The following is a 25,651-nucleotide window of genomic DNA, read 5'->3' on the forward strand; positions in this document are numbered from 1 at the left end:
CCCCTAATTGCCTAGAGGTTGGTTAACAGACAACCACATTGCTAAGGGTCTGAAGTCACATGTAGGTTAGACCAGGTAAGGATGGCAGTTTCCTTCCTTAAAGGGTATTGATGAACGGAATGGGTTTTGATGGCAATCAAGAATGGTTACGTAATTGCCATAGGTATAGCATTTTATTCCAGATACTTATTGATTTCGTATTTAACTTTTCTCCACGGTTGGATTTGAACACCATCTCTATTGGACATTTTAAACATTAATTCCCTTCACCACCAAAGCACCATGGCAGCAGTATGTTCAACTTGCAAGTTCACGGGAGAAACTCACTGGGTATTCTTCAACAACACCTTCCAAATCTATGGACTCTAAAATCTAGAAGGGTAAGGACAGCAGATACATAGGAGCACCACAACCCATGTGTTTCCATCCAAGCCACTCACCATCCTTACCTGGGCCTGGAAATATTGCACTGTTCCTGGGTCAAAATACTGGAAATCACTTCTCTGACAAAAGCCATACACTACATGGACAGCAGTCGATCCAGAAAGTGGCTCATCACTACCTTCCCAAGGCCAGTTAGCAATGGACAATAAATCGTGGCCTTGCCAATGAAATTGACATCCCCATAAATGCAATATTGGTTTCAATGGCATTTCATGACATTTTCTTGTCAGAAAGAAAATCAAAGTGACTGAAAAATACAGAATAAGATTGACCTTTTTTCTCGTGAAAGGGAAAGGCAGATACTTAAATTGAAAAAATATACTTGACAAATCTGTGAACAACACTGTAGGTTAAATGAGGAGCCTAGTGTTTGATGCATTTCAGGGTCATCTATATATAGGCTTTTCAGCTTGCTTTCTGGTCCGCAGGGTGTTGGAAAGCATCTTGTCTTCAAATAGTAGTCATGACCCAGTGGAATATAGAAACAGGAACTGTGCTCCCAGTTGTCGAAAAGATCGATGGTTTGCATATGGCAGAACACAAGTGGTGTTGGGCAGAGTCCCAGAGAAACTGGAAGGAAGTTTGGCTAATGCATATCAGTATTATGCTAAAGGCTGTGGCACAGCCTATTGTTTGTTAAGTGGCAGCTATAACATGGCTTCCACTACACGACTAGGAACCTTAATCTATCTTCCTCCTGACCTTCAGTGCCTATTAATCAATCAGTGGGTGTTGTGTAGAAGCAGAACAATATTCAGGGGTGAGAAACAACCCTGAAGCAAATGAACTTAGTTTCCTTAAACTGTCGGGAAAAGCATTCAGCTACATTGTTATAGACTTCCAGCTTGCTTTTAGATCTATATAATACCACACAGTGTTAGGATGCAGTCACAGTTTATCATTGCTAGTGGCCAAAGTTTGAGACAATGAGGTTAGATTATTGCTGACATAGAAGGTAATAAAATCACGAGGGGCATGGAAAGGGTGAATAGCCAAGGTCTTTTCCCCAGGATAGGAGAGTCCAAAACTAGAGGGCATAGGTTTAGGGTGAGAGGGGAAAGATTTAAAAGGGATCTAAGAGGCATCTTTTTCATGCAGAAGGTGGTGCGTGTATGGAATGAGCTGCCAGAAGATGTGGTGGAGGCTGGTACAATTACAACATGGAAAAGACATCTGGATGGGGACATGAATAGGAAGGGTTTAGAGGGATATTGGCCGGATGCTGGCAAATGGGACTAGATTAGGTTAAGATATCTGGTTGAAACTTTATTGCTGGAACAGCACAGCAGGTCAGGCAGCATCCAGGGAACAGGAGATTCGACGTTTCGGGCACAGGCCCTTCTTCAGGAATGAGCAGAGAGTGTTCAGCAGGAGAAGATAAAAGGTAGGGAGGAGGGACTTGGAGGAGGGGTGTTGGAAATGTGATAGGTGGAAAGAGGTCAAGGTGAGGGTGATAGGTCGGAGTAGGATGGAGGCGGAGAGGTCAAGAAGAAGACTGCAGGTCAGGAAGGCGGTGCCGGGCTGGAGGGATCCGGCTGAGACAAGGTGGGGGGAGGGGGGATGAAGAAACTGGTGAAGTCCAAGTTCATCCCCTGCGGTTGGAGGGTTCCCAGTCGGAAGATAAGACGCTCCTCCTCCGACCGTCGGGTTGTTGTGGTTTGGCGGTGGATGAGTCCAATGACCTGCATATCCTCGGTGGAGTGGGAGGGGGAGTTGAAATGCTGTGCTACAGGTTGGTTGGGTTGGTTCGTCCGGGTGGCCCAGAGGTGCTCTCTGAATCGCTCCGCAAGTAGGCGGCCTGTTTCCCCAATATAGAGGAGGCCACACCGGCTGCAGCGGATGCAGTAGATGATGTGGGTGGAGGTGCAGGTGAATCTGTGGCGGATATGGAAGTTTCCTTTGGGGCCTTGGAGAGAAGTGAGGGGGGAGGTGTGGGCGCAAGTGTTGCACCTCCTGCGGTTGCAAGGGAAGGTGCCGGGAGTGGAGGTTGGGTCGGTGGGGGGTGTGGATCTGACAAGGGAGTCGCGGAGGGAGTGGTCTCTACGGAAAGCTGATAGGGGAGGGGAGGGAAATATATCCTTGGTGCTGGGGTCTGTTTGGAGGTGGCGGAAGTGACGGCGGATGATGCGCTGTACATGGAGATTGGTGGGGTGGTAGGTGAGGACCAGTGGGGTTCTGTCCTGGTGGCGGTTGGAGGGGCGGGACTCAAGGGCGGAGGAGCGGGAAGTGGAGGAGATGCGGTGGAGGGCACCGTCGACCACGTCGGGCGGACCGCATCTGCTCCCAGGAGGACCAGTACAACCGCATCTGCTCCCAGGAGGACCAGTTCAACCAATTCCTTCGTCTCCGCCGCATCTGCTCCCAGGAGGACCAGTTCAAAATACGTACAACACAGATGGCCTCCTTCTTCAAGGACCGCAATTACCCCCCCCCGACGTGGTCGACGGTGCCTTCCACCGCATCTCCTCCACTTCCCGCTCCTCCGCCCTTGAGCCCCGCCCCTCCAACCGCCACCAGGACAGAACCCCACTGGTCCTCACCTACCACCCCACCAATCTGCATGTACAGCGCATCATCCGCCGTCATTTCCGCCACCTCCAAACAGACCCCAGCACCAAGGATATATTTCCCTCCCCTCCCCTATCAGCTTTCCGTAGAGACCACTCCCTCCGCGACTCCCTTGTCAGATCCACACCCCCCACCGACCCAACCTCCACTCCCGGCACCTTCCCTTGCAACCGCAGGAGGTGCAACACTTGCGCCCACACCTCCCCCCTCACTTCTCTCCAAGGCCCCAAAGGAAACTTCCATATCCGCCACAGATTCACCTGCACCTCCACCCACATCATCTACTGCATCCGCTGCAGCCGGTGTGGCCTCCTCTATATTGGGGAGACAGGCCGCCTACTTGCGGAGCGATTCAGAGAGCACCTCTGGGCCACCCGGACGAACCAACCCAACCAACCTGTAGCACAGCATTTCAACTCCCCCTCCCACTCCACCGAGGATATGCAGGTCATTGGACTCATCCACCGCCAAACCACAACAACCCGACGGTCGGAGGAGGAGCGTCTTATCTTCCGACTGGGAACCCTCCAACCGCAGGGGATGAACTTGGACTTCACCAGTTTCTTCATCCCCCCTCCCCCCACCTTGTCTCAGCCGGATCCCTCCAGCCCGGCACCGCCTTCCTGACCTGCAGTCTTCTTCTTGACCTCTCCGCCTCCACCCTACTCCGACCTATCACCCTCACCTTGACCTCTTTCCACCTATCACATTTCCAACGCCCCTCCTCCAAGTCCCTCCTCCCTACCTTTTATCTTCTCCTGCTGAACACTCTCTGCTCATTCCTGAAGAAGGGCCTGTGCCCGAAACGTCGAATCTCCTGTTCCCTGGATGCTGCCTGACCTGCTGTGCTGTTCCAGCAATAAAGTTTCAACTTTGATCTCCAGCATCTGCAGACCTCACTTTCTCCTCTAAGATATCTGGTTGGCATGGATGGACTGAAGGATCTGTTTCTGTGCTGTTCACCTCTATGACTTTATACATGGAGGCGGTACTGGTGATATCACTAGACTATTGAAGTGTCTCTAATTGTGCCAACATTTATTACCCATCTCTGATTGCCCAGTGGAAGGACATGTAAGAATCAACCACACTGCTTTTGATCTGGAGTCACGTTTAGGCCAGCAGTTTCCTTCCACAAAGTGAGTTCACTGAGTTTTTTCCCAACAATGGTTTCATGGTCATCGTTAGACTCTTAATTCCAGATTTGCTTTGTACTGAATTCAAATTCCACTATCCACCCAGTCCCCAGAACATTAGTTGAGCAATAAATGTCAGCTTGGTCCACACCCCATGAATTAATTAATAATTAAAGAAAGAGGTATATTGTAGAACATGTTGTCTGATAGATTGTGAACTTTTCTTCTCATGTGTAAACAGCTAAAGGTAAAGTTGCTTTAGTCCTAAAGGCCATGGGGCTACTCTCTCACTAGAAAGAGAGAGACGACTGGTGAGGGTTTCACTTGAGGTCATCATGCCTCAGGTGAGGTTGGGAAGGTAGGCCCCTCATCTATTGTGGGAATTGAACCCACGCCATTGGTGTTGTTCTGCATTGCAACCATCCGTCCCAGCTAACCCCAAGTCCCATGCATTGCTAGCTGTGCAGTAAATAAGGTTGTGTCACAGAGGGACATGTCCTTTTGGAGGGTGTCACCATTCAGTGGAGACATAAAACATCTGCCTCGTCTGGTGGACCTGTAAGAGCCTTGGACTTGATTCCATGAACAGCACGTACGTACGTACAGGTGGCCTGTCCAGCTTTTAATTCATCTCACTGTTGTTTGTGAAGTGATTGCTTACCATGTTTCTTCCAGGAGACACAATACATTAAAATATATTATTGGCATTGAGCTGCTTTGAAAGGCTCATTAATTTGGCTTTGAATTATGGATTTTAAGAATTAATCTGCAAGTTAGACAATTTTCAAATCTAAGAATGGATCAGAACCTCATTCAGCAGCATGCTGGAGCCTGCTATCAGGCACTGTTACCTTAACCATACTGAACTTGGGTAATACCTTTCAGTACAGTTCCTTCTGCCAACTATTCCATACTCTCCTCCCATACGTCATGAGATCACTCCCACCTGGATGTAGGTGTGCTCGCTGAGCTGGAAGGTTCATTTTCATGACTGACTTCCAAAAATGAAACCAGGCGGATCCAACATACCATGCTTCCGTGGATCACACAAAATTCACAAACCAGGAGCCTTCCTCAGACCCATAGTCTCACTACCTGGAATATCAACTCACAGACTGGCCAAGGAGCTACACCAAAGACTAAAACACTTAGTAGAAGACTCACCCCACTCCATCCACTCCACCCAAGAATTCCTGAAGACCATCAAAGACACACAGATAGAAGAGGATGAAATAATGGTCTCCTTTGATGTAACAGCCCTGTTTGCATCAATCAACATTAACCTTCAAGGAAACACTGACTACATTATCAGAAGATCCAAAGACACATACACCAAGCACCACTAACTTCATCAACAAGGACAGTATCGTCAAACTAGTGGACCTATGCCTTACCACCCACTTCAGCTTCAACAACAAACCTACAGACAAACCAATGGAACACCCATGGGATCTCCGATATCAGGGTTCTTAGCAGAGGCAGTAATGCAGAGACCTAAACAAACAGCTCTGTCAACCATCCAACCCAAACTTTGGGTCAACTACATAGATGACAACTTTGTCACCGCTAAACTAAACAGATTAGAGGAAACCTTCAAGACCATCAATAATACCCTTACTGGCATAAAATTCACTAAAGAGGAGGAAAACAACAACAAACTGCCATTCCTAACGTGGCATTAGAGCGAACAGCCAATGGGGAACTTCAAACCGGCATCTACAGGAAAACAACACATACAGACCAAATACTGAACTACACAAGCAATCATCTCAACATTCACAAATGAAGCTGCATCAGAACATTATTTCAAAGAGTCACCACACACTGCAGCACAGAGGAACTACGAAGAGCAGAGGAAAATCACCTATACCATGTATTCAAAAAGAACGGGTACCCAATAAACGCAGCCCACCGATTTCTCAGCAACAAACCCAAACAAGCAGACAAAAAACACCCAGAAACCCTAACCACCCTCCCTTACATCAAAAATATCTCAGAAATGACTGCGAGACTACTCAGATCTCTTGGCACCATGGTAGCCCACAAACTCACTACCACATTAAAACTGCAGCTAATGAACCTGAAAGACCCCATATAGACAACAAGCACAACTAATGTAATTTACAAAATACCTTGCAATAACTGTAACAAATACTACATTGGACAAACAGGCAGAAAACTAGTCACCAGGACACATGAACATCAACTAGCCACAAAACAACATGACCCTCTCTTACTAGTATCTCTACATACAGATGAGGAAGGCCACCACTTTGAATGGGACAACACATCCATCCTAGGATAAGCCAAACAGAGATACGCATGAGAATTACTAGAAGCAGGGCATTCCAACAAACACATTGACATGGACCCGATTTACCACCCCCTGAAAAAAAGAACAGGAAATGACAATCATAGGAAATGTCACCACCACAGGAAGCGACACCACCAACCCAAAGAAACCCAAAAATATAAATAGAAAGCAGGAATCACCAGCAACGCTTCATCCAGAGGCTCACCGTAAATGTTACCTAGTAGGGTGACGAAACGTCTGAAAAATGAACCTTCCAGCTCAGCAAGCAAACCTACATCCAGAACCTCAACCTGAGCTACAAATCTTCTCAAAACTCATTATCACTCCCACCATTATTCTTAAAATTAACTGATTCCAGACAGAGAAACACTCGAACATTGAAACAGAAGGAGGTTATTCAGCCCCTCAAGTCTGTTCCACAGTTCAATAAGGCTTGCTCACGTGACCTAACTCCATGTCACTGTCTTTGCCCCAGATCCCTTAACACCTTTGGCTAATAATCATCCACTGAACTCGTTCTTAAAACGAACAATGAATTTAGCATCATACTTCCTGTATTTCACCATTTATGTGCCAAAGCCTTCCCGAGCATTGCTGAAAAATCTGCCGTTAACATTTAAACTATTTCTCCTTTTCTCCCTATTTTCCTTTAATATAGAGTTATAGAGCTGTAGAGCATGGAAACAGGCCCTTTGGTCCAACTTGTTCATGTGGACCAGATATCTTAACCTCATCTAGTCCCACTTGCCAGCATTTGGCCCATATCCCGCCAAACCCTTCCTATTCATGTATCCATCCAGATGCCTTTTGTAATTGTACCAGCCTCCACCACTTCCTCTGACAGCTCATTCCATACATGCACCACCCTGTAGATGAAAAGTCCCCTTAGACCCCTCTTAAATCTTTCCCCTCTCACCCTAAACCTATGCCCTCTAGTTATGGACTCCCCGACCCCAGGGGAGTCGATTTATCCTATCTATGCCCCTCATGATTTTATAAACCTTTATAAGGTCACCCCTCAGCCTCCGATGGTCCAGGGAAAACAGCCCTAGTCTGTTCAGCCTCTACCTATAGCTCAAATCCTCCAAACCTAGCAACATCTTTGTAAATCCTTTCTGAACCCTTTCAAATTTCACAACACCTTTCTGACAGGAAGGTGACCATAATTGCACACAATATTCCATTGGCCTAACTAATGTCCTGTACAGCCGCAACATGACCTCCCAACTCCTGTAAGTAGCACAGAGTACAATAGGCGAGTGGGGGTGGGGATGAAGGTGATAGGTCAGGGAGGAGGGTGGGGGAAGGTAGCAAAGAGTACAATGGGTGGATGGGGGTGGGATGAAGGTGGTCTGTCAGAGAGGAGGGTGGAGTGGATAGGTGGAAAGGAAGATAGGCAGGTAGGACAAGTCATGGGGACGGTGCTGAGCTGGAAGTTTGGAACTGCGGTGAGGTGGGGGAAGGGGAAATGAGGAAACTGATGAAGTCCACATTGATCCCCTGGGGTTGAAGTGTTCTGAGGCGGAAGATGAAACGTTCTTCCTCCAGGCATCGGGTGATGAGGGAGCGGCGGTGAAGGATGCCCAGGACCTCCATGTCCTCGGCAGAGTAGGAGGGGGAGTTGAAATGTTGGGCCACAGACCGGTGTGGTTGATTGGTGAGGGTATCCCAGAGATGTTCCCTAAAGTGCTCTGCGAGGAGGCATCCAGTCTCCCCAATGTAGAGGAGACCGCATTGGGAGCAATGGATACCATAAATGATATTGGTGGGCATGCAGGTCAAACTTTGATGGATGTGGAAGGCTCCTTTAGGGCCTTGGGTGGAGGTGAGGGAAGAGGTGTGGGCGCAGGTTTTGCAATTCCTGCAGTGGCAGGGGAAGGTGCCAGGACGGGACGGTGGGTTGTAGGGGGGCATGAACCTGACCAGGTAGTCACGGAGGGAACGGTATTTGCACCGACAACTCCACTTACAAGGAGCTATTAACTTGCACTCCAAGGTCTCTTTATTCAGCCACACTCCACAAGATCTTACCATTAAGTGAATAAGTCCTGCTTTGATTCGCCTTTCCAAAACATAGCACCTCACATTATCTTAATTAAACTCCATCTGCCACTCCTTGGTGCATTGGCCCATCAGATCAACATCCCGTTATACTCTGAGATATCCTTCTTCACTGTCCACTGCACCTCCAATTTTGGTGTGTTATGAAGTTGAAGGCATGTACTGTACCTTTAAGAGAGAGTGAATGCTGTTCTGATCTGAGAGATTACAAGCAACTGTGTGATATGACTAGATAGCATTCTCAGATTTACTGGAAAATTCAAAATATGCAACATTTAACTGTGAATGGATACCTGAGTTTTGGTTGCTCTTTTGATAACAAATTGAATTAACCAATCAGTTTACATTATGCACCAGGATATTCACCCTCATGTCATAATAAGTGTCATCTGCAAACTTACTAACCATGCCCCCTCTGTTCACATTCAAATCACGTCTCTAAATGACAGAAAGCAGTGGACCTAGGATCGATCCTTGTGGCACACCGCTGGTCACAAACCTCTAGTCTGATATCATGAAATATTGATCACGCCATACCTGAATCTTGTAAATCACAACAAATACAATCATAATTTCTGCAATTTGCCATGTAACTTAATATTTGGAATCAGGTATCAAGATGAAGGCTTGCTCGCTGAGCTGGAAGGTTGGTTTTCAGACATTTGTCACCATATTAGGTAACATCATCAGCGAGCCGCCAGATGAAGCACTGTTGGTATGGCCCGCATTCTATTTATGTGTTCAGGTTCCCTTGGATTGGTGGTGTCATTTCCCGTGGTGATGTAATTTCCCGTGATGATGTCATTTCCTGTTCTTTTTTTCTCTGGGTTGATAAATGGGATCCAAGTCGGTGTGTCTGTTATAGAGTTTCGGTTGGAACGCCGTGCTTCTAGGAATTCTCATGTGTATCTCTGTTTGGCTTGTTCTAGGATGGATGTGTTGCCCCAGTCAAAGTTGACAACGTCTGTATGTAAGGATACTAGTGAGAGTGGGTCATGTCTTTTTGTGGCAAGTTGATGTTCATGTATCCTGGTGGCTAGTTTTTTGCCTGTTTGTCTGATGTAGTGTTTGTTACAGTTATTGCATGGTATTTTGTAAATGACATTAGTTTTGCTTGTTGTCTGTATGGGGTCTTTCAAGTTCATTAGCTGCTGTTTTTGTGTGTTGGTGAGTTTGTGGGCTACCATGGTGCCAAGGGGTCTGAGTAGTCTGGCAGTCATTTCTGAGCTGTCTTTGATGTAGGGGAGTGAGGCTAGAGTTTCTGGGTGTGTTTTGTCTGCTTGTTTGGGTTTGTTACTGAGAAATTGGCGGACTGTGTTCATTGGGTACCCGTTCTTTTTGAATACACTGTATAGGTGATTTTCCTTTGCTCTGCGTAGTTCCTCTGTGCTTTAGTGTGTGTTGGCTCGTTGAAATAATGTTCTGATGCAGCTTCGTTTGTGGGTTTGGATGATTGCTTCTGTAGTTCAATATTTGGTCCATATGTGTTGTTTTCCTGTAGACGCTGGTTTGAAGTTCCTCATTGGCTGTTTGCTCTACTGTGACATCTAGGAATGGCAGTTTGTTGTTGTTTTCCTCCTCTTTAGTGAATTTTATGCCAGTAAGGGTATTATTGATGGTCTTGAAGGTTTCCTCTAATCTGTTTTGTTTAGTAATGATGAAGGTGTCATTCATGTACCGGACTCAAAGTTTGGGTTGGATGGTTGGCAGAGCTGTTTGTTCAAGTCTCTGCATTACTGTCTCTGCTAAGAACCCTCATTTCTGCCCATCCCTAGAATGGATGGGCAGAAATGGCCCATGCTTCTTTGTATATGGGTCCACACATGAGGGCTGCTGGGAACTCATTTTAATATCTCTTACAAAAGATGGTCAAGTGCAGTTCCCACTCGGGACCACTTGGAGGCCCACTTAGATTACATGCATAAATCTGTGGATCACTGAGTTGAACCCATAACATCCTAGCTCTGAGCATTACCACAAAGGTGCAGCTGGGCTCACTTAATGAAAAGTAGGGCTGGGAAAGGGAATGCAAGGAGCAACTCAAATAGATGAATCTCTACCTTGAGTATGTAGAGTCATAGAGTCACAAAGATGTACTGCACAGAAACACACTCTTCAGTCCAACTCGTCCATGCCGACCAGATATGCTAAATTAATCTAGTCCCATTTGCCAGCTCATGGCCCATATCCCTCTAAACCCTTATTACTCATGTAAATGTTGTAATTGTACCAGCCTCCGCCATTTCCTCCGGCAACTCATTCCGTACACACCTAGACTCTGCGTGAAAAAGTTGCCCCTTAGGTCTTATTTATATATTTCCCCTCTCACCCTAAATCAATACACACACTATCCACTGCATGAAAAAGTTGTCCCTTAGATCCCTTTTACATTTTCACCCCCACACCATAAACCTATGCCCTCTGGTTCTGGATTCCCACAAGGTTTACCCATCCCAGGAAAAAGAGCGTGTTTATTTACCCTACCCATGATTTTACAAATCTCTATAAGGTTACCCCTCAGCCTCCGATGCTCCAGGGAAAACAGCCCCAGTCTATTCAGTCTCTCCCTATAGCTCAAACCTTCTAACCTTGGCGACATCCTTGTATATCTTTTCTGAACCCTTTCAAGTTTCACAACATCTTTCTAATAGGAGGGAGACCAGAATTGCACAGAATAATCCAAAATGATATTAATTAAAACTTACAGCTTGCCAGGATTGCAAGAACTGTAAATAGACTTTATGAAACCTGTGTCGTGACTTACCTGTGTTTGAGTAGGTGGGAGAAGGTGTAAAATGAAGGATAAAGGCATACCAACAGAACAGTAACATTGAAAAGAGTGTAGCGCAGTTCAGGGATAAAAGTGTTAATTAGCAATAGATTCACTTCTGCCCCTATAAATAGACTGAAATTGTGTTTTTGTTGGGTTAGGGACTATGTGATTGTAAATACATTTCTGGGAAGATTGGGTCCACTTCTAACTTCACCATGTGATGTTGAGAACCTAACGGAATGTAAGGAAACTAGCTGTAGCTGCTATTGACATGGCCAAGAGGGTAAAGGAAGATATTTTTAAATAAACCTCTGAGAAATGCATAATAACTCTAGAGAGAGTGCCGCATACATTTCCCAACATGATACCTGATAGCAAGTTTTGAGAAGATTTGTAGCTCAGGTTGAGGTTCTGGATGTAGGTTTGCTCACTGAGCTGGAAGGTTGGTTTTCAGATGTTTCATCACCAGATTAGGGAACTTCATCAGTGAGCCTCCAGATGAAGCACTAGTGATATGGCCTTCTGTCTATTTATTTGTTTAGGTTTCCTTGGGTGAATGATGTCATTTCCTGTGGTGATGTCATTTCCTACGATTACATCACTTTGTGTCCTTTTTCTCGGGGGTGGTAAATGGGATCCAAGTTGATGTATCTGTTGATGAAGTTCCGGTTGGAATGTCATACTTCTAAGAATTCTCATGCGTGTCTCTGTTTGGCTTGTCCTAGAATGGATGTGGTGTCCAGCCATTTCTGCCCAGAATCCTGTCCAAGATTTGCCATTCATCAACATCAGGGAAAGTAAACTATCTGATTGCATTCTGGTTGTTTTATTTCCTGTAGTGCAAGCTTGTTGAAAAGGTACCACTTACAGAAACGATAGAAACATAGAGAAATAGCAATAGGAGTAGGCTATTCAGCCCTTCGAGCCAGTTCCACCATTCAATGTAATCATGACTGATCATCCAACTCAGTCCCCTGTTGCTGCTTTTATCCCTTACTCTTTGATCCCTTTAGCCTAAGAACAATATCTAACTCCTTCTTGAAAGCATTCAATGTTTCGGCCTCAGCCACTTTCTGCGGCTGAGAATTCCATAGGCTCACTACTCTTTTCTGGATCAGTGGTGCTGGAAGAGCACAGCAATTCAGGCAGCATCCGAGGACAGGCAAAATCGACGTTTCGGGCAAAAGCCCTTCATCAGGAATAAAGGCAGAGAGCCTGAAGCGTGGAGAGATAAGCTAGAGGAGGGTGGGGGTGGGGATAGAGTAGCATAGAGTACAATAGGTCAGTGGGGAAGGAGATGAAGGTGAGCACCACTGATCCAGAATCTGGTTTCCAGCATCTGCAGTCATTGTTTTTACCTCGTTGATTTTAACCCTACTGCGAATCCTCTTGCAAGGATGCCTGCCTTGAAGAAGTTTTCCTCCTCTCTCTACAAGAATCTCAGGGAGTCTCTCTCTCACTGCTACTCCCAGGTCATTTCCTCAGCCCTGAAGCTCTTCAACCATGTCCTGAAACAAACTCGGTATCACAGCCACATTTGCTTCCTCAGTGCCTGTCTCCGTAACCAACTCACCCCACACGGACTCCGGACCACCTTTAAACCAGCAGAGTTCGGACCCGAACAGGACAAACAGTACAGATTACAGATTCAAAAACACCAGCAACGGTTCTCCATCAAGATCCTCCGCTCCACGCTTGCAGCAATGCGCCGGTACCTAACCTCTCTACAGTCAGCCCTGCCTCAGCTGAGGGCCACACTCTCTCAGAATTGCAAAGGACCCACTCTGTACTACATCCTCAGGAGAATTCATACTCTCAACAAACAGTATTTCAATTCCATCTCAAACATCAAAAACTGTAAGTACAACAAACTTTTATCTACCCACCTCCATAACCAGCGCTCCTCGAACATTCCAGAAGATTCCCCTGGCCTCGGAAACACCATTAGCCATGCGGCTGATGCAGCTACCACCCCCACGCTGATTGATGATGTCACTTCTGCCCCCATCATGGCCACTCCCACAGCCACTTCCGGCCCTCACATCATCGCTGATGCCACACGCTCAGTGACTTCCGCCACCCCTACTGCTGTATCTGCCACCACTTCCGTCCCCACCGCCACTCACCTGCATTCTGCTGACACGCCCCCCACAGACCCCACTGTCACTATCCCCACCCCCCAGAACCCCGAGGGGAACACTACCCCTGCTCATGACTCTACCTCCATTCCCCCCCACCATCACACCCACTCCAGGTACTGGCTCCGACCCCACTCCCAGCTCTACACCCACACCAGCTCTCAGCTCCCAGCCCTGCCGAGTTTACACCATCCCCCCAGACCTCCCCCTCACTGAGGACGAACGATCAGTCCTCAGCAAAGAACTCACCTTCATCCCCCTCCGTCCACGCATCAATGAATTTAATACACGCCGTGACATCGAACAATTCTTCCGTCGCCTCCACCTTCGAGCTTACTTTCACAATCAGGACTCCCGCCCACCTTCCAAGGACCCCTTCACCCACCTCCAACACACTGCATCCACCTGGACACCCCGCGCTGGCCTATTACCTGCCCTCGACCTCTTCATTTCCAACTGCCGCCGGGACATTAACCGCCTCAGTTAATGTCGACCCCCCTCCCCCACTCCAACCTCTCATCCTCACAACGCGCAGCCCTCCAATCCCTCTGCTCCAATCCTGACCTCACCATCAAGCCAGCGGACAAAGGGGGCGCAGTGGTAGTATGGCGCACTGACCTCTACATCGCTGAAGCCAAACGCCAACTCGAGGACACCTCTTCCTACCGCCCCCTTGACCATGACCCCACCCCCCATCACCAAACCATTATCTCCCAGACCATACAGAACCTCATCACCTCAGGAGATCTCCCACCCACAGCTTCCAACCTCATAGTCCGGGAACCCTGCACTGCCCGGTTCTACCTCCTTCCCAAGATCCACAAGCCTGACCACCCTGGCCGACCCATTGTCTCAGCATGCTCCTGCCCCACTGAACTCATCTCTACCTACCTCGACACTGTCCTATCCCCTCTAGTCCAGGAACTCCCCACATACGTTCGAGACACCACCCACGCCCTCCACCTCCTCCAAGACTTCCGTTTCCCCGGCCCCCAATGCCTCATCTTCAACATGGATATCCAATCCCTCTATACCTCAATCCGCCATGACCAGGGCCTCCAAGCCCTCCGTTTTTTCCTCTCCAGACGTTCCCAACAGTACCCCTCCACCGACACTCTCATTCGTTTGGCCGAACTGGTCCTCACCCTTAACAATTTCTCCTTTGAATCCTCCCACTTCCTCCAGACCAAAGGGGTAGCCATGGGCACACGTATGGGCCCCAGCTATGCCTGTCTCTTTGTTGGCTACGTAGAGCAGTTGATCTTCCGTAATTACACCGGCACCACTCCCCACCTCTTCCTCCGCTACATTGATGACTGCATTGGCGCCACCTTGTGCTCCCGCAAGGAGGTTGAGCAATTCATCAACTTCACCAACACATTCCACCCTGACCTTAAATTTACCTGGACCATCTCTGACACCTCCCTCCCCTTCCTGGACCTCTCCATCTCTATCAGTGACGACCGACTTGACACTGACATTTTCTACAAACTCACCGACTCCCACAGCTACCTGGATTACACCTCTTCCCACCCTCCCTCTTGCAAAAATGCCATCCCGTATTCCCAATTCCTCCGCCTCCGCCGTATCTGCTCCCAGGAGGAGCAGTTCCACCATAGAACACACCAGATGGCCTCCTTCTTTAGAGACCGCAATTTCCCTTCCCACGTGGTTAAAGATGCCCTCCAACACATCTCGTCCACATCCCGCACCTCCGCCCTCAGACCCAACCCCTCCAACCGCAACAAGGACAGAACGCCCCTGGTGCTCACCTTCCACCCTACCAACCTTTGCATAAACCAAATCATCCGCCGACTTTTCCGCCACCTCCAAACAGACCCCACCACCAGGGATATATTTCCCTCCCCACCCCTCTCCGCCTTCCGCAAAGACCGTTCCCTCCGTGACTACCTGGTCAGGTCCACGCCCCCCTACGACCCACCCTCACATCCTGGCACTTTTCCCTGCCACCGCAGGAACTGTAAAACCTGTGCCCACACCTCCTCTCTCACCTCCATCCAAGGCCCTAAAGGAGCCTTCCACATCCATCAAAGTTTTACCTGCACATCCACTCATATCATTTATTGTATCCGTTGCTCCCGATGCGGTCTCCTCTACATTGGGGAGACTGGGTGCCTCCTAGCAGAGTGCTTTAGGGAACATCTCTGAGACAATCAACCAAATCGCCCCGTGGCTCAACATTTCAACTCCCCCTCCCACTCTGCCGAGGACATGGAGGTGCTGGGCCTCTTCCACCGCCGCTCCCTCACCACCAGACGCATGGAAGAAGAACGCCTCATCTTCCACCTCGGAACACTTCAACCCCAGGGCATCAATGTGGATTTCAACAGTTTCCTCATTTCCCCTTACCCCACCTCATCCTAGTTTCTAACACGATCCCCTGACTTGTCCGGACTTGTCCGACCTGCCCAGCTCCTTTTCCACCTATCCACTCCACCCTCTCCTCCCTGACCTATCACCTTCATCTCCTTCCCCACTGACCTATTGTACTCTATGCTACTCTATTCCCACCCCCACCCTCCTCTAGCTTATCTCTCCACGCTTTAGGCTCTCTGCCTTTATTCATGATGAAGGGCTCTTGCCCGAAACGTCGATTTTGCCTGTCCTCGGATGCTGCCTGAATTGCTGTGCTCTTCCAGCACCACTGATCCAGAATCACTACTCTTTTGTCCATCAATAACAAAGTGGCTGATTGATTGGCTTCACTTATACAAGCGTTCACTCCTATCAGCACTGATGCTCAGTAGCAGCAGTGTGAGTACCATCTACAAGATCCATTGCAGCAACTCAACAAGTCTCCTTAGATAGCGCGATCTCAATGTTCAACATTGCAATCTGGAAAGATAAGGGCAGCAGACAGATGGGAACACTACCACCTGCATGTCCCTCTCCACGTCCTGCACTTGGAATCACATAATTTTTCCTTCAGTGTCGCTGGGTTAGAATCTTCCCAAACAGCACTTGAACTGCAACAGTTCAAGAAGGCAGCTCACTATCACCTTCTGAAGGGACAACTAGGGATAGACAATAAATGTTATCCTATCCAGTGATGTTCATATCCTGTGAATGAATAAAAAGATTAATTCTTAATGTATTTTGCCCTATTTTCTTTGAGAGAAATTCTTTTCAACTGTTTGGTTACTCCTGAAACAAACATTGAGCCTTTCCTCTAGAGTTCTCAATGTACAGAAGATATTTCCTTTCTGAATAACCTACAATGACTTATTCATGACTTCCTAGTGTAAGAATGCTCGGGCTATTTTGTATTGTAAAACCCTCAGGATAATTATTGAAATTTTAGATATAAAGACATGAGATTTTAGTAGTTAATCAATCATTGGTGTGCATGATAAGGAGTAGCACTCTGCATATTCAGGTGGGTCCTTAACAGCTATTGCACACATATTAATGAAAAGGGATTAAAGTTTGTGAGAAGATTTGTAGCTCAGGTCTCGTTGTTGTGGTTCTGTTCGCCGAGCTGGGAATTTGTGTTGCAGACGTTTCGTCCCCTGTCTAGGTGACATCCTCAGTGCTTGGGAGCCTCCTGTGAAGCGCTTCTGTGATTTTTCCTCGGGCATTTGTAGTGGTTTGAATCTGCCGCTTCCAGTTGTCAGTTCCAGCTGTCCGCTGCAGTGGTTAGTATACTGGGTCCAGGTCGATGTGCTTATTGATTGCATCTGTGGATGAGTGCCATGCCTCTAGGCACATGCCACAACCCAAAGGACTAGCCACAGTACCATATATCAAGACGACCACTAGGACTCATAACAGCACACAAACCAACAGCCACTCTCAGACAACAACTCACCAGAACGAAGGACCCAATACCCAGCATGAGCAAAACCAATGTAGTGTACAAAATCCCATGCAAGGACTGCACAAAACACTACATAGGACAAACAGGAAGACAGCTAACGATCCGCATCCGTGAACACCAACTAGCCACAAAACGACACGACCAGCTATCCTTAGTAGCCACACACAGAGATGACAAGCAACATGAATTCGACTGGGACAACATTACTATTATAGGACAAGCCAAACAGAGAACAGCCAGGGAATTCCTAGATGCATGGCACTCATCCACAGATGCAATCAATAAGCATATCGACCTGGACCCAATATACCGACCACTGCAGTGGACAGCTGGAACTGACAACCGGAAGTGGCAGATTCAAACCACTACAAATGCCGGAGGAAAGATCACAGAAGCGCTTCACAGGAGGGTCCCAAGCACTGAGGTTGTCACCTAGACAGGGGACGAAACGCCTGCAACACAAATTCCCAGCTCGGCGAACAGAACCACAACAAAAGGAATTAACTTTTCTATGAACTAAACTAAAATCAATCCATATTTCAGTGTTGCTAAAGGGCATCAGGCTAATAGTATAATCTGTAGATAAAATACTAGCCTGCAAATGGAATTCACGCATTACTGGGGTTGAGCTGCAAATCATAAAATACGACTGTGGAATTCTTTTTAAAAACACTAAAAACCAGTTCAAGTTAATCTGTTATTTTGACTCAAAGCTTATTTTGCTTATTCCAGGAAGAGTAAATTGTCCCTATTAAAGGCCAAGTGCTGGGAAATGGGGTTTGTGTGGATGGACAGTTTGGATGACATGGACCAGTTTGAGCTCTGTGCTCACCTGTCTCAGTGTTGTAAGACTCCATGACTCTATGATTTCATGATTTCACATGTCGAATGCACTCATGGTTTAAAGCAAAAATCTGGTACCATAACAGTTTGGTCCTTTGTCCTAATTGGAGTCATCAAGTAATTGAGTCATAGAGCTGAACATCATGGAAACAGATCTTTCGGACCAACTCATGCATGCCAACCAGAAATCCTAAATTAGTCTAGTCCCATTGCCAGCATTTGGCTCATATCCCTTTAAACCCTTCCTATTCATGTGTCTAGATTAGAATGGTGCTGGAAAAGCACAGCAGTTCAGGCAGCATCCGCAGAGCAGGGATTTTCCTGCTCCTCGGATGCTGCCTGAACTTCTGTGCTTTTCCAGCACCATTCTAATCTAGACTCTGGTTTCCAGCATCTGCAGTCATTGTTTTTTCTCTTCCTATTCATGTACCCATCCAAGTGCCTTTGCTGTGTTGTAATTGTGCCAGCCTCTACCTCTTTCTCTGGGATATTTTCAGTCGAATGGCAGATTAAGGTCTGGGCTGTGGCACTTGAGTCTGTTGACAATCTCTGACAATCACTGTAGGTGGTTTACATCTACAGCAATGACCCCACTATGTCTCCTTTCTACCCTGCGTGATGTGCACTGCTGTGTTGCCACACCATTCTCCCATTCCAAGAGCACAAGAATTAAGAGCAGGATGATGCCATTCACTCCCTTGAGCTTGCTTCACCATTGAATCAGATCAAGATTGATTTAATGATGACCAACACTCCACTATCCAGTCTCCCCTGTTAACCAGAACACATTACTCCCTCATCAATCAAACATCTCTCTAATTCAACCATCAATATATTCACTGACTGAGGGGAATCTTCTCAGGCAGAGGGTGGTGAGTGTATGGAATGAGCAACCAGAGAAAGTGGTAGAGGTGAGTACAATTACAGCATTTAAAAGATATTTGGACAGGTACTTGGATTGGAAAGGTTTAGAGAGACATGGGTCAAATGCTGGCAAAAAGTACTTGGTCAGATTGGAATGTCTGGTCGGCAAGGGCGAGTAGGGTCGAAAGGCCAGTTTCTGAGCTGTGCTGTGTGACCCTCTGGGGTAGAGAATTCCAAAGTTCCCTGGTCAGTCCCCTGTTCCCATTTTTTCTACACATCTTTTAGCCCTAAGAACTATATCTAACTCCTCTTTGCAAAAATTCAATGAGTCGACTTCGATCACTTTCTGTGGCAGAGAATTCCACAGGCTCCCCACACTCTGCGTGAAGACATTTCTCCTCATCTATTTCCAAAATGGTCTACCCCATATCCTTCGACTGCGACCCCTGGTTCTGGACTCGCCAGTAATTGGGAATGCCCTTCCTGGGTTTACCCTGTCTAGTCCTGTTGGAATTTTATAGGTCTTTATGTGATCCCAGCTCATTTTTCTAAACTCAAAAATTAAATTGAATCCGATTCACAAATTTTAAAACTTCTGGGATTGGAACTACATCACTGGTCTTTCATTGTTGCTGGATCAGAGTCCTGGAATTCCCTCCTCAATAGCATTATGTATATCCCTACAGCACACGGACTGCAGCAATTCAAGAATGCAGCTCACCCCTACCTTCTCAAAGACAATGAGGGGTGGAGAATAAATACTAACCCAGCCAATGACACGTACATCCTGTAAATGAATTTTAAAAAATCTAAAAATGAGGATTTTAATATTGAGGCATTGGCAGACTGTGAATTAATGTAGGTCAGGAAGGGTTATATAATCATAGAGTTTGCTCGCTAAGCTGGAAGGTTCATTTCCAGACGTTTCGTCACCCTACTAGGTAACATCTTCAGTGGGACCCCAGGCTTTCTATTTATATATTTGGGTTTGTTTGGGTTGGTGATGTCATTTTGTATGGTGATGTCATGTTGTATGTTGATGTCATTTCCTGTTCTTTTTCTCTGTGTTTGTTGATAGAGTTCTGGTCGAAATGCCATGCGTGTCTCTGTTTGGAAATGACATCACCAATCCAAAGAAACTCAAACATATAAATAGAAAGCCAGGAGGCCTACTGAAGATGTTACCTAATAGGGTGACAAAACATCTGGAAATGAACCTTCCAGCTCAGCAAGCAAACCTACATCCAGAACCTCAACCTGAGTTACAAATCTTCTCAAAACTCACTAAGTCATAGAGTCATTTAGATATACAGCACAGAATCAGACCCTTCGGTCCGACTCATCCATGCTGTCCAGATATCCCAATCTGCCCTAAACTTGTTTGCCAGCATTTGGTCCATATCCCTCTAAATACTTGCTATTCATATACCCACCCAGATGTTTTCTAAATGTTGTAATTATAACTTCCTTTGGCAGTTCATTCTACATATGCAGCACCATCTGCATGAAAAGGTTGCTCCTTAGATCCCTTTTATATCTTTCCCCTGTTGCAGGTTAGGATAAAGAAACAGAGCTTCAGCTAAAACATTGCTTAAGAATGAGTCATTATTGCTCTGTAAGAATTCTCTTTCAGTCTCCTCGATTTCCAATTCCCAACACTGAGCTGTTATTATAGATTATTTGCACTCTAAAAAAAATCATTAATTAGATGTGAATGTCAGTAAAAGTTGTAATTAAGCGACAAATCAGTATCAATTTTAATATCTGATGTAAATAATTATATGATTAAATCTGTACTATCAATTTTGGGGTATAAATGTTGCATAATTTTACATTGAAAAGTAGACCCAAAATCCAGGTGCTTAGTTCAGTAACTGCATGGCATATGCAAAATTATATTGTAATCATTGGGTATTGCATGACATTTCTTGAGCTAATCTCTCATTTCTACTCCAAGCAGATTTACAGAAACAATAGCTAATTAGAAAGGTATTTACAGCAATTTTACATCCTAATCCCTTTCAGGGCCTCTGAATGACACCTTTTCCAATGACATTTCAAAGGCAGTGCAATGCTGTTCTTATCACTTTTAACACTTTCCCTGATTCTAACTAACAAAAGAGGAATTGCTGCTGTATCTTGTTGGTGCTACTGTCATGGGAATCTGTTGTGTCCATAATTATAGTCCCATCGTGGTCAGGAAAAGGCCTTTCAGCCCATCACGGTGGCTCGGTGGTTAGCACTGCTGCCTCACAGTATCAGAGACCTGGGTTCGGTTCCACCCTCGGGTGACTGTGCAAACTCCACACAGACATTCTCCATGTGTCTTTGTGGGTTTCCTCTGGGTGCTCTGGTTTCCTCCCACAGTCCAAAAATGTGCAGGTTAGGCGGATTGGCCATGGGAAATGGCCTGTAGTGTGCAGGCTAGTTGCATTAGCTGTGGGGGGGGGGGGGGGGGTGGATCTGGATGGGATACTCTTTGAAGGGTTTGCTGTGTACTTGATGGGCTGAATGGCTTGCTTCCGTACTGTAAGGATTCTATGAGTCTGTGCCAGTCAAAAAACAACCACCGAACTGTTCTAATCCCATTTTTCAGCCTTGGCCCATGGCTTTGCATGCCGTGGCATTGTGAGTGTATTTGGCTTCTGATGACGGGCTTATGCCCAAAATTTCAATTCTTCTGCTCCTCAGATGCTGCCTGACCCACTGTGCTTTTCTTGCACCCCACTCTCGATTGTGAGTCTACATCCAAATACTTCAAAAACCCTCTCCCAACCTTAGAGACAGTGAGTTCCAGATTCCCACCATCCTCTGCGTGAAAAAGATTTTACCCTCATCTCCTCTAAACTTTCTGACCCTTACCTTAAATCTAAGTCCCCCCCCTCCCCACCGGTCATTGATCCCTCCACCGAGGGGAATGTTTTTGTCCTATCTACACCCCCATCTCAGTCATATCCCCCTCAAGTCTCCTCTGCTCTAAGGAAATCAACTCCAGTATGCCAAACGGGTAGAGTCCATACGTTTGCAGATAGTAGTCATTATTGTTGTAAATTGTAAATTGCAGTTGGCTGTAGGGACATCAGCTACAGGTGAACAACTCCTGGAGTGGGAATTAAGAGGTGTAGGGGTTGAGGGGAGTGGTTCAGCAGCAAGGGCAGGGGAGTGGATCTCAATGGGTCCCTTCCTTCACTGAGTGCCTTTGAACAAAGAATCCTGACACCCCACCTGGAAATGTACCAACATGGGTTTGCTGTTTCTGGTTTGCAGCGGGATGAATCCCTCATCTGTACCTGGGTGAATACCAGCAATGGTGCGATGAGGGCCTTGCATGACAATTAATACAATAACAACCCACTTTCCAGGCCTCAGCTGGTGGCAGGGTGAGATGGTTAATGGCATCAGGGAACGTGGGGATAGCATGGGGGTGTGCTGTTGATGATGGGCAATTAGCCATGAGGTGCAAGGGCTGGGCAGACTCAAGGGGTTGAATGATCCACTTTGGCTCCTGCATCCCTTTGTTCCTAAGGTGAATGATGAGAGTCAGTTGGTATGGTGGCAGGGTGAAGGGTCTCCAACCATGAACAAAGATGTCTTGCTGCAATTATACAGGGTCTTGGTGATGGCACTCATGCAGTATTGCATGCAGTTTTATCTGTGGAAGGATGTTCTTACTATCGAGGGAGTACAACAAAGATTTACCAAATTGATTCCTGGGATGACAGAACTGATGTACGAGGAGAAATTGCGTCTGTTAGTATTGTATTCACTGGAGTATATGAGGGTGTGCTCAAAAAACATATAAAATTCTAACAGGACTTGACAGATTAGATCCATAAAAGGATTTTCCCAATGCTGGGGGAGTCCTGAACCGAGGGTCGTAGTTTAAGGATAAGGGGTAAATGTTTTAGGTATGAGATGAGGTGAGATGCTTTCACCCAGAAAGCATTGTGCATTTTCAAGGAGGTAAATGTCAGAGGTCACATGACACCCAGGTTATAGTCCAACAGGTTTATTTGAAATCACAAACTTTCGGAGCGCTGTTCCTTTGTCAGATGAATTTTGGATGCTATAAACTAGAAGCAAAAACAGAATTGCTGCAAAAGCTCGGCATCTATGGAGTGAGAAAGAGAGACCCTTCGGTCCAATTCATCTGTGTTGACCGGTCATCCCAATCTGTCCGAGTCCCATTTGCCAGCACCCAGCCCATATCCCTCTAAACCCTTCCTATTTGTATACCCGTCCAGACGCCTTTTAAATGTTGTAATGGTACCTGCCACCATCACTTCCTCTGGCAGCTCGTTCCATACACGCATCACCCTCTGCATGAAAAAGTTTGAAATCTTTCCCCCTTATGTTGAACCTCTAGTTTTGGACTCCACCACCCTCGGAAAAAAGACCTTGCCTATTTGCCCTATCCATGCCCCTCATGGTTTTATAAACCTCGATAAGGTTACTCCTAAGCCTCTGATGCTCTAGGGAAACCAGCCCCAGACTATTCAGCCGCTCCCTAGAGCTCAAACTCTCCAACTCTGGCAACATTCTTGTAAATCTTTTCTGCACCCTATCAAGTTTCACAACAAGTTTTCCTATAGAAGGGAGATAGGAATTATTCGCAATATTCCAAAAGTGGCCTTACCAATGTCTTGTACAGCTGCAATGTGACATCCCAATTCCTGCACTCAATGCTATAACCAAAGAAGGAAAGTGCGCCAAATGCCTACTTCACCACCCTGCTAAGCACCTGCACTCCAAAGTCTCTTTGTTCAGTAATAAGCCCTAGGACCTTACTATTAAGTGTGCAAGTGCTAGTCTGATTTTGCTTTTCCAAAATGCAGCACCTCACATTTATCTAAATTAAACTCCATCTGCCATTCCTCAGCCCATTGGCCCATTGTACTCTGAGGTAACCTTCTTCACTGTCCACTACACTTCCTATTTTAGTATCACCTGCAAACATACTAACCATACCTCCTATAATCCCATCCAAATCATTTATATAAATGATGAAAAATAGTGGACCCAGCACTGATCCTTGCAACACACCACTGGTCACAGGCCTCCAGTCTGAAAGGCAACCTTCCGTTGTCACTCTCTGTCTCCTACCTTCGAGTTAGTTCTATATCCAGTTGGCTACCTCACCAGTCTACCATGTGGAACCTGTTGAAGGTTTTGCTGAATTCTTTATATTCGTCTACTGCTTTGCCTTCATCAATCTTCCTTGACACCTTCTCAAAAAGCTCAGTCAAGTTAGTGAGACATGATTTCCCACACACAAAGCCATGTTGACTATCCCTAATCAGGCCTAGCCTTTCCAAATACATGTACATCCTGTCCCTCAGGATTCCCTCCAACAACTTACCCACCACTGATGTCAGGCTCACAGGTCTATAATTCCTTGGCTTTTCCTTACAGACTGAAATAATGAGGTCACATTAGCCAACCTCCATTCTTCTGGCACCTCTCCCGTGGCTATCAATGATACAAATATCTTAGTGAGGGGCCCAGCAATCTCTTTCCTAGCTTCCCAGAAGTTCTGGAGATCATGTCCTGGAGATTTATCCAACTTTATGCATTTTAAAGCCTCTAGCAACTCTCTTTCTGTTATATGAACTCTTTTCAAGACATTGCTATTCATTTCCCCAAGGTTCCTAGCTTCCTTGTGCTCCTCCACTGTAATTACTGTCACTTTTAGTATCTAACTCATCTCCTGTGGTTCCAAAAATAGACAGCCACGTTGACCTTTAATGGCCAAAAACAGAAGTTTCTGGAAAACTCAGTAGGTCTGGAAGCAGCTGTGAAGAGAAATCAAGATTAATGCTTTGGGTCCGATGACTTTCCTCAGATCATCAATAACCACGGGTGAAGTGCAGAAGACTGAAGGTTCGAGTCAACTCCCGTGGTCGAAGTGGGAGATTAGGTCTGATGTGATCTGGCTGGGGTGGGTAGGGGCAGTGCTGGGGGTAATTTTGGGAGACAAAGGGTATTGTGTATCACCATCGGGAGCACATAAAGATTCTGAAGCCTGTTTAATTGGGAGTGTCAGAGATAAGTGTAAGGTCTTCAATACTTACTCAGGTATTAGACTCTGTGTGTAATAGTTTCACTTTTCCAGAGTAATTGTTTTACAAACTTTTATTTGAACCATCCAAAGTCTCCAATTAAAATGTCACCTTTCGGAGTGTTTCATGCAGAGGGAAGTTGCCGAGTGGAAAATTTTATGTCCCAGACAATTCCTCTGGAGAGCACTACGATGGGGATTCTACAACTCCCATCTACACTGCAATATCCATTGTCTGGTCAGACAGAAACCCAGGCACTTGCATTGTTTGTAGAGAACAGACAAAGAGCCAAGGACCAGTAAGGAATCCCAGTGCTGAAGGACCTGTACTTACAATTAAATTTCTCCCTCTGCATCCAGACATGAAGCTCAGCTAAGGCATGAGTCGAGAGCTGCTGTGCTTTGTGCACCTCATCTGACCAGTGGCTGGAGGTGTCAGGAGACAAATTGATCTCCTCGGCGTGCCGTCACATGACGGAGAAAATATGTGGGGAGAAAAATTTCATTGAGTGGGCTTTGACCTGAACAGAAATGTATTGGACCAAGCTGTTCACTTGTATTTAAGCCAGATAAACTCTGAAACAATTGTATAAAAGTACCAAGAGATTGATCCT

The sequence above is a fragment of the Chiloscyllium plagiosum genome, unplaced genomic scaffold (genome assembly GCF_037043375.1).
Source record: "Chiloscyllium plagiosum isolate Xiang-an unplaced genomic scaffold, Cpla_swu_hap1 HiC_scaffold_9, whole genome shotgun sequence".
In the NCBI taxonomy this organism is placed as follows: domain Eukaryota; kingdom Metazoa; phylum Chordata; class Chondrichthyes; order Orectolobiformes; family Hemiscylliidae; genus Chiloscyllium; species Chiloscyllium plagiosum.